The sequence below is a fragment of the Diadema setosum genome, chromosome 19 (genome assembly GCF_964275005.1).
Source record: "Diadema setosum chromosome 19, eeDiaSeto1, whole genome shotgun sequence".
Classification (NCBI taxonomy): domain Eukaryota; kingdom Metazoa; phylum Echinodermata; class Echinoidea; order Diadematoida; family Diadematidae; genus Diadema; species Diadema setosum.
This window is the reverse complement of record NC_092703.1, coordinates 4862120-4873179: the sequence shown is the minus strand read 5'-3', so window position 1 is coordinate 4873179 and position 11060 is coordinate 4862120.

Below are 11060 nucleotides of genomic sequence, written 5' to 3'. Positions count from 1 at the left end.
AGTATGTAGCGAGGTCAAATAATTGAAATGTGGCAAGAATTAGTTTGTCTAGTTTAGGATGGATAGACTTTGAGTGGTATTGAGTGACGGCTATACTCCTTTAAAGTAAATGGAATGATATGTCATTTGTATTGTTAAAAGGATAGTATAGTATTGGTGGAGGAGAGGATTTATTTTTAAACTTTTTACGAAATACTCAGAAACCACATATGAAATGCTACAGAGCATGCAATTCTAAGAGGAATTCAAAGCTTATTTTTATGAAAATCGGTTCTGAAATGGCTGAGATATCCACAAAAAAAAACAAAAAACAAAGCAATTCAAAATGACGTCATGAACTCTAGTAGTCTTCTTATCCATAACAACACCAAAACTTTAAAAATTGATAACTTTTGCATCTATTGTCGGATTTTCCTCAAACTTTCACAGATGTATTCTACTAATGCTGCTGCTTTCATTCAATTCACTTTGCTATTTAGGTTTTGGTTTCCTTTAAAATACTAAACTACATGTCTTGAACAAAATTGCAATCAAGTAATCCTTAATCACAGAATCAGTGAAAATCTGATTTACAATGAGGTGTATGTATAGGCCAGTGGTCCCTTTTGCCCGACGCATGGGGTAAAATGGACATTCGTTTTGTTTTTGTTTTTGTTTTTTCTTTTTTAAAGAAGTAATTACTGATTTCAGTAAAACTATAAGGGGTTTTGGAGAATTTTTAGTAAGGAACAAACAGCATCAACCAAATCTCATCTTGTTGCATCAGAAGAAATTCAAAGACGATATAAAATAAACCTGTCCGTTTTAATCCATTTCCCCTATGACTGAACAATTAATTTCAATCTTTTCCCCTGTGCTTACACTTTCAAAGTTAAAAAGTTTCAAGACAAGGAGGCTTCCAATTCTGTCTCTGTGTGAAGGAGATTGTGTTCTTGATCGTGTTGATGGACATAGATACATATCATAATGGAGATTTGTCTCTTTTTTTTTTCAGATTGTGCTTCTTCACCTTGTGACAATGGGGGAAACTGTTCGGAGACATACACCGGATACAAGTGCTCCTGCGGCGAAGAATTCTTCGGCCGAGACTGCTGTAAGAAGCAAATCATTTTCCTCCTTCTTTCTGCGATTGTGTTTGTGTGCACTTGTGTGTGGGCGTGTGTGTGTGTGTGTTTTCCACTAGATATATTATGTGTTAAGATACTTTAAACAAGCCACACAAGCCACATTCATGACTTTTAACATAAAATATTTTTTTCATTAAACAGCAAACATAAACATTTTCAATGTATGTATGTATATGTATATATATATATATATATATATATATATATATATATATATATGAAGAGTTTGTTTGCAAAAACCGATAAGTCCATTTTTGAAGATTTTTAAGTACGGTCTCTGTTATAAGGTAAGAAATAATACCTTTTAAATGATATATTGGTCACTACATATAAAGGTACATTTTTGAAATTATGGTCAAAAGAAGCAAAAATTTTCTTATTATTCTCTTTATTTTTCTTGACCTTTAATCGCAAATATCTCCGTTTGGCAAATATGGACTTATCGGTTTTTGCAAACAAACTCTTCATATATATATATATATATTATGTATGTATATATATATATTATATATGTATATATATATATTTTTTTATATATATATACATATATATATATATATATATTAATGTACTAACCAAAAACCCCGACAAGGGGAAAAAAACAAAGAAAACCCCTAAACAATCAGTACCTTCTTCTCCTATAAACAGGAAAACTCCGAGAAAATGAACAAAATTCTGGTTACTGAAGAAGGTACGTAGGCGACCTACTTCTCTTTCATCTGTGAATAGTTGAACGTCTCTAATGTCATCCCGGGCATTCTCTTTTATGTCTATCGGAGATATAGTAACTGGTGATTACATCTGCCACAGCATCCTATTGACTTCATTTTCGTCATACTACAGGCCCCTCTGGGTACCTCCGTGAGCTAATTTTTGCGCTGGTGAATGAAAATAAGAATAATGTGCACATCTTTGGCACTATGGTGTATGCGAATCCAAAATCCTATTATGTAATTAAGCAGACGCGTTTCGTTTCGTTTCGTTTCCTGCTTTGAAGCATGCAACGTAATTCACACACCAGACAGCGGTACCCAACGAATCTACAACTTTCATGGACTGAACCTCAGAACAAATATGACGTCACTGGATTTTGAAGTCAGCGCGGGCCACTCAGCTCGCATCGCCTTAAAGATGGCGCCTTCTCAAACAAATATCCCATATGAGATCGGTGAGTTTCTTTACTTTGTAGCGTAGCCGGGGAGCGGTCCAAGAGCCTTAATTCTTGTGTCTACAGGTATAATGTGTACTATGTGTAGCAGCACATCAGCACCTTATTCATATAGCTCTCATATGCAGCCTATCTCATACACCACGTCTATATACGTGCATTCGGACTCACTATAGGCGCATTAGAAACCCAGGCATATCATTCTCCCAATCAACCATACAGCAACCCATTCACAGGGTCTAGTATTACAGACTACCAGTTGCAAGAAGGAGGCTTGTGTGGAAACGACAGTCCGAAATACGGTTCAGTGCAGCATTGCTATATTATGTTTCCTGTTGGACATTACAACCGATGGTTTTCTCTGCTAAGCTCTGTGTGGTTCCCCATTAATTCTATAGTTTATTACCAAAAAGGAGAGAGTGCTGTGGACCCGCACTTACCCCCCAACCCAACTGAAAACTTGTGCAGTGAGCTCGCGGTATTTATACCCTCTCGAGCCAGGGTCACGTGACTTATCCTTTCTTATTAACCCATCATGTATCAACATGAATTGGAGTACTATACTACCCTACTTCTATGACTTAATATTTTCTGAGCCCTTTTCCCTAGGGCTTCTGGCCTTTTTCCCTACTTTGGACATCATTAACCTTGGTTTCTGTACAGGGTGTATCACAAAACTATAGGGTGTTCCAAAACCTTCTATACAATTTCTCCATTGGAAATGCACGGGGGCAAACTCTATGGGATTTTTACACATGTTCAGAAATTAAGGGCATGAGCCGCATATTTTAAAGGTGCCCTATCGCATTTTCGCCACACTACCCCCTCCTTAAAATGAAACCTACTCCTGGAGGTTGGTGTGGAATGTTTTGTCATTACTCCCTCCATTATCAACTGTATTAAAAATCAAACATATCAAGTTATATTCCCACTATTATCTCGTACTTCCCCTATGAGCTTTTGGGTGTCAACAGAGCTTGCAGATTACAAACTTGGAAATGTATTTACAAAGTGTACATATATACATCCTGAATCATGGAGTTTGAATTTTGGTGGGGCATTTCTCCCCATTCCCATGCCGAAATGTTAGGACATAGTTGGGTTTTCCTGTAATTTGCTTCTTCTACCAATTTCTTATTTATGTAAACCGGGAACAAAATCAAACTTTTCCAAACAATATAATTTGGGACCTCCATGATTCGGGCTTACAGGTTGAAAACAATCCAATTCAACAGTTAGACTTATGTCTATACTTTCTTCGTCTTCTTCTCTTCTTCATCTTCTTCGAGAACTTCAATTTCTTCTATGTCTCATTACATGCATTATTTAACATCTTAGATTTTCTTCATCAATTCTTCTTCTCAAACGGGCACGGTAGTCACCGGGGTTTGTGTGGTCGATCATCCTCAGCTACAGTGTGTGTCGTTGATCATCCTCTGCTGCATTTCCCAGGTTTGTGTCGTTGGTTCTCAGCAGCTAGCCAGGACGTGGGGCTAGCTTCGTTTTATAACACAATCCAAAATGTCTTTTTTTCTTCTTTTTTTCTACTCGTTCCCATTCAAACCAAAATTTGCCAAAATAAATCAGGATACAATTTGGGTTGGATGAGTGTGGACCAGTGTCTGTATGTTAAACCACACACAGTGAAAGGTGCTACCACTCCTCATCCGAATTTGGACATAATACCACTACGTATTAACGACGGAGGACGATCACTGCCACAGTCTCGTCCATCAGACCCGTTGCCTGCGATCCCAGTATGTCTTCATCAAATTCTGTGATCTTGAAGCTCCTTTATATTTTCATGTACAACGAGTTGCTAGATGATTTCATGGTCATCTTCACTAATTCCCATCTAAGGTAGAGCAGACCATTCCTCACATGCAACCTGTTCCATTGCATCCAATATGCTTTGAGTTCTGGTCCTTCCAGTGACACTTCTTCCCACGGTGGTCGATAATCTGCCTGTTTCCAAGCCATAACCTTCCGAAAAGACGCCTGTCTCTTCGTTGAGCATCGGCCACATGCCCAACTCACCAGCTACCATTGCCAGAGCACATCTGTTCTGAGCGTCCTCAGACAGATCCGACTGTATCCCACACTGTGAACCCGGACATTAGTCCCATGAGCTTCCTGCTCATCATCCGAAGCAAAACCCTTTGCCTCTTTCTGCTCACAATGCTTACAGTCCACGCATGGTCTACGTGAAAGCTCATCAGCGTTCCCATGCGAATTTCCTGCTCTATGCTGGATCCGAAAGTTATAAGTACCGAGGAGTTCAAGCCATCGTGCTACTTGCCCCTCCGGGTTTTTAAACCCCATCAACCACCGAAGTGCCGCATGGTCAGTACGTATCAGGAATTCTGCTCCATAGATGTAAGAGTGAAAGTGTTTCACTCCCTGAACGAGTGCCAACAACTCCTTCCTAGTCACACAATACTGCCTTTCTGCTTTATTCAAGGCACGGCTGAAGTAAGCTACAACACGTTCCTGGCCATCTTGTACCTGTGAGAGTACTGCGCCGATTCCGTCATTGCTTGCGTCTGTTGTCTTTGCTTGTTCTGATAGACTCTTCTGTAGTCTCGTCATTGGCTAGCACCTCATCTACTTCCTGACATGTTGCTACCTTAGTGTTCTTGTATATCGTCTGTGTCTCTTCAGCGACGTTTGCTATCCTTATTGGGACTGTGTCTCTGCCTGTGCCTATTAGTACTCTAGCTACTAATAGTGGGTATTTCTCCACGAACTTCTCATTCGGCTCCACAATCATACCATTCGGTAATGTGGTTGGTACCCCATCTAATCTCCCTGGGACAACGATCTCTTCTCCTGCCTTAATGCATATTGTCTCTGTTAAACGCACTGTGTAGACGGTTGGGTAGTCATGCTGCTCTGCATCAATAATTTCATCTCCAACCCGAACCATATTCTGACTTGGTTCAATCGTACATTTGAAAAGCTGTAACAGATCCATCCCGATTATTGCTTGTGGCTCTATGTCAGCTATCCAAATGTCATGACGCAGGGTGACATTTCCAATTTTGATGCTCATTTTGCCCTTCCCTTGTATTGGTTTGGTTTCCCCATCTGCCATGGTCATGTCTACATCAGTCCACTGTAATTCAGGCTTTTGATTTGGTTCGAATTTCTCAAACGCCCTTGTACTTAGTATTGTTGCATTTGCTCCCGTATCTACCAAAGAGTGGATTTCTTGCCCATTGAATTCTACAGGTATAATGATGCCGTCTGTTTCTCCACTGCAAAAGCGCGTAAACACTGTATGGGGCCGTGAGCTATCTACTGCCGGTCCCCGACCCCTGGACTCGGCTGGGCTGAGTTTCCCTGCCTACTTTCTGCAGTTCCACCGTGTTGTGCATGCATTCTACCTCCGGGGCTCTGGTTCTTACTTTCTTTCTGCAAATGCCCAAGTCTTCCACATTTCCAGCATCTCGGCGAACCAGATGAACGCCCGCCCATTTGTGTTGGCTCAGAATCTCTGTGGAAGTCAGTCTTTTTCGCCACCCCTGCCTTTGACAGCTCTGCCATAACTGCAGCTACAATTTTCTCCACTGCATCTGAAGAAATGACTGCTCCATCATCTTTTACATTGCCCATCTTATTCCCAACGTTAACGTTACGGACCTGTTTCCTTTGGGGGAAATTTCGCCTACGCTCTGCTATTTGGAAAGCCTCAACTTCTACAGCAGCCCCAATAGCCTCCGTAAGTGAAGTAGGATGAGCGTTATACACTCCAAATCGGATATTAGGGTCCTGAATCGCATCTATGAAATGGTCTTTAGCTAGAACATCTTGCAGCTCCGCCTTTGCTGTAGGATACGCCCTCCCTCATCTAGCTTGCCTTGTGGTTGAAAAATGGTTTCATCGCTTTCCATGCCTGGACTGCCAACTACATTCTCCATTGTGATAGTATGGGCTCGTATCACTGGATCTTGGGATTTCAAAACGCTTTTCTTGACGTATATCCCTGCATACTACAATTGCCTGTTTCAAAATCTTCCCAAAATCCCACCGCTGCCACCAATTTTTGTAGCGTAGCCGGGGAGCGGTCCAAGAGCCTTAATTCTTGTGTCTACAGGTATAATGTGTACTATGTGTAGCAGCACATCAGCACCTTATTCATATAGCTCTCATATGCAGCCTATCTCATACACCACATCTATATACGTGCATTCGGACTCACTATAGGCGCATTAGAAACCCAGGCATATCATTCTCCCAATCAACCATACAGCAACCCATTCACAGGGTCTAGTATTACAGACTACCAGTTGCAAGAAGGAGGCTTGTGTGGAAACGACAGTCCGAAATACGGTTCAGTGCAGCATTGCTATATTATGTTTCCTGCTGGACATTACAACCGATGGTTTTCTCTGCTAAGCTCTGTGTGGTTCCCCATTAATTCTATAGTTTATTACCAAAAAGGAGAGAGTGGTGTGGACCCGCACTTACCCCCCAACCCAACTGAAAACTTGTGCAGTGAGCTCGCGGTATTTATACTCTCTCGAGCCAGGGTCACGTGACTTATCCTTTCTTATTAACCCATCATGTATCAACATGAATTGGAGTACTATACTACCCTACTTCTATGACTTAATATTTTCTGAGCCCTTTTCCCTAGGGCTTCTGGCCTTTTTCCCTACTTTGGACATCATTAACCTTGGTTTCTGTACAGGGTGTATCACAAAACTATAGGGTGTTCCAAAACCTTCTATACAATTTCTCCATTGGAAATGCACGGGGGCAAACTCTATGGGATTTTTACACATGTTCAGAAATTAAGGGCATGAGCCGCATATTTTAAAGGTGCCCTATCGCATTTTCGCCACAACTTGTTGAAAGCAATATACATTTTACTAAGTCAATATTGAGTATTCCATATTTTCTGAAAGAACTACCCTTTTTCTACATTGTTCATAAGTTTCCTCCCTTGTTGAAAGCATATATGTTTAGTTTATTCTAGTGCTTTTTCTCATAATAATATCAATGCTATTTGATGATTTTCATTATATGCACGTACACTTGAATGTACATTGTGTACCACTTTATAGCAATGCATGTATCCAGCGATTGAGTAAAACGATGGGAAACAAGATTCAATGCTCAATCCTCCAAAGTCACCAAGATGATGTTATTGCAATAAGGTGATGACAGTATTTATATTTGTCCTTTAAGTGATACATTGATCTTTTGCGTTGGGTAAGGGATATCAAGTCAGCAATCATGTTTGTTAAAGCCAATCAAAATTATGTCCTTCTTTTGTAGTCTGATAGGGGCAGTCCCCCCCCCCCCCAACAAAAATTCTATACCATTTCTTTTCTTGGGCTCAGACATAGGATTTTCAATTGATTTGGTAAGTTTAAAATAAGAAAATCACTCAATACAAAAGTGTTGTTGCTTTTGTTGGTTTTTTTTTTCTATTTCTGGCTAATAACATTTCCTGGATGTCGTTAGCCGAGGTGAGACAGGTATTATCGCACCACCTGTCAACACCTCATCACTTTATGATTGACGTCTTTCTAATATCCCATCGAAAGTTGTACATCAGATCGTTCAATTTTAATTATACAAAATGCAAAAGCACCTCCCCATTGTCTCCATTACATACCTATACTTGTCATTTATGAAAATGTTTTTCAACGTGTGGATATGGATAATACCGTATTATCAATATTAGTTCACATACTTCTATAAACATATACATATATACATACATGTATATAATTATATATACAATATCATAGCTCTCATTTATGTTACTGAAAATTCATTGCGTATCCGCATGATACAAAAAGATCATCTGTTATGAATGCCTAAACTCTTTACTATTGCCAGCATGTATTACTTTATGATGAACTTCGATACATTTCTGAAATGTGTGCATATTTATTCATGATATTTGTGAATGTATTCACTAAGGTTCACGTAAAAACGTGTGCATGATGGCGAATATACTAAATGTTTAAAACCTTCAACTTTTGTAAACATTTTTTTCATAATCCTCGATGCATGTCTGATATGTAATGTGTGCATTGATCAATCATTAATGCATTCACTAAAATTTAGGTTAAAAAAATGTTTTCGAACAGTTCTTGGTGGAGATGGAAACACAGTTACAAAGATTAAACGTCTCGGTGTGTTGAAGCTTCGCACGTTCCTGTCCAGCGACAACGTGCTGTCTGGGCCTCTAGTGTACGATCGCTTCTGGCTGAACTTTGCCTCGGGAAACTTTTCAGTCGGTCGCTATGGCAACGCAGAACCGTTTTTCAATTGGTTGGATCCAAACCCGTTAGAGTTCAGATCCATCGGACTTATGACTTGGCATGGGTCAACTGGTCGATGGAAGTTTCACTCGTTCTGCTAATGTACAATACGATTGTTTTAGAACCAGAAGGTAACAGATGCAAATGACTGAATATAAGAAAGCGATCCTCAAAGTAATGTCAGGCTCATATTCCACTGCTATAACTGCTACAAGATCATCGCGAATAAATTGAAAGATTTTGGATAGCATATTGGTTTATTACTCAAAGAGCATCTAAATTGTACGTTATTGCTTTGTTTATGTGACACTCTATTATCCATTTAAATTTACACTAAATCTTACCCCAGAGCGGTAAGTCACTGTATCGGGACATGGATTACATGAAGTCAAAATGGGCTATTAATGATGCTACGTCTATGTTTCATCGTTGCTAACATCTGTTTAAAATTACACTAAATCATGGCGCTCATTTCATAAAGCACCATACAACAATTGCAACTATTATGGGACCCAATTTCTGATAGCGCGCTATAAAACATGCTGAATCCGTGTCTAGGTATAGATACAAGTGTGTGCGTGTAACATGAAGACCGGGTCACTGTACTACGGACTCTCAGTAAGAGTAACCCCAGTCGAATCTTTGTTGTTGTTGTTTTTTTTTTTTCTTTTCTTTTCTAAAGACAGCGTCACAGGTAAACCGCAGAGAAACTTGATTATGCGATCGAAATTATGTACAATTTTATTGAACAGTCATGATTAAAGAAGGAACATTAGCACATTGCGTACTTTGCTGCGTTCCAGTAGCCAATTTTCATTCTGTAAATTTGGACTCTTTATTGGAGATTATATCTATATTCATAGTAATATCAAGGTGTTTTCACAATATTGCTACTGCCCGCTTCTTTATGGTATCAAAAATGATTTGAAAGGGATTCCATGTTTTCCCGTTGTTTTTAAGGCCAGATTTAAAGTAGATTTTTCATTGCAGTGTAGATAAAAATGAAATGAACATTGCTATGGTACCTGACACAGTAAATGAAGATATTTAGGATAATGATATTGCTGGATTTTTATGCCCCCCTCAACAAAGTGGCCGGAGGCATTATGTTTTCGGGTCGTCCGTACGTCCGTACGTCCGTCCCGTTTTGTTTTTGTCGATATCTCAAGAACCGTGAGGTGGTTTTGCATCAAACTTGGTATGAGGGTATATCCTGGGGGGACAATACTTTGTTTGGATTTTAGGGTCACGGGGTCCAAGTTCAAAGGTCACAGGTTATTTGGTGAAAAAAAGGTTAAAATTTCATGTTTTTCTCCATATCTCGCAAATGGTTCAAGGTATCTTCATGGAACTTAGTATATATGCATGTACCGATGGGCAGTGATTATCTAGGGAAGTTGGGGGTCATGGGTCAAAGGTCAAGGGGTCAAAGGTCAAGGTCAACTCCTCAAAATATCACTGCTTTCCTTATATTTATGCAATGCCTGAAGGATTTTTTTTTTTTAACTTGATGTATGCATGTATAACCCAATATAATTCTCTGGGAAGTTTCTTGCCAAAAGGTCAAAGGTCAATAGGTCAAAGGTCAAGTGAAAGTGCTAAATTGCACTTCTTCCTCCATATCTCAAAAGTAACTCAAGGTATTATCATGAAACTTTTATGCATGTTCTACCTAACAGTGATTCTCTTTGGAATTGTGAGGTCAAAGGCCAGGTTTATATAATACTATTTTACCATTTGATACTGAAATTTTACTTTTTCTCAATACCTTGAAAATTACTCAATGCATAAACTTATAAAAGGGTCAAAAGTCAAGTAAAAATCATCAGTTCCCCCAAATACCTGCACTCTGACGTTTTAATCATTCATCCAATTAAACCTAGTTCTAGGAAAGTGAACATTCAGCACATTTGTGGTAAACCTGTCATTTTAATATTTTGCCAATTGTGTGAAACTTTCATCACACATTGTCAAGACATTGTACTATAGACCTATTAGGAGAACCATGCATTATGGCGGACGCATACACCAGTCGCCATAGCGACATTTCTAGTTCATTAAAGTCATGCTTTCATGCCTGACACTTATTATGATGTCATCGGTTAATATGAGCACATTATAGTAACAGAAAAAAGTGATGATTTTATGGCACATGCGCAAGTCAAGTGGTCAGTGAGAGGAAAGTGGTGGTCATCACGGCAATGTTTTTCTTCTTTTTCTTCTTTTTTTTTTGCCAAACGTTATCTGACAATGTTGTGACCAGAGTTTGTATGATGTATTTAGCAATCCACCACTGCAAACCAAATGACTGACGTAATAAGAACATATCTGTTTTGCGATTGTGTATATTCTCCTTTATAACTACGTAATTCCGCAATATTCGATGTGTTGACGTTAAAAGGGTGTGTGACTACTATACTGTTACTGCCCTTCACCAAATATCCATGTCGTGAATACTTTTATCATCTTCAGTTACCATGGCTT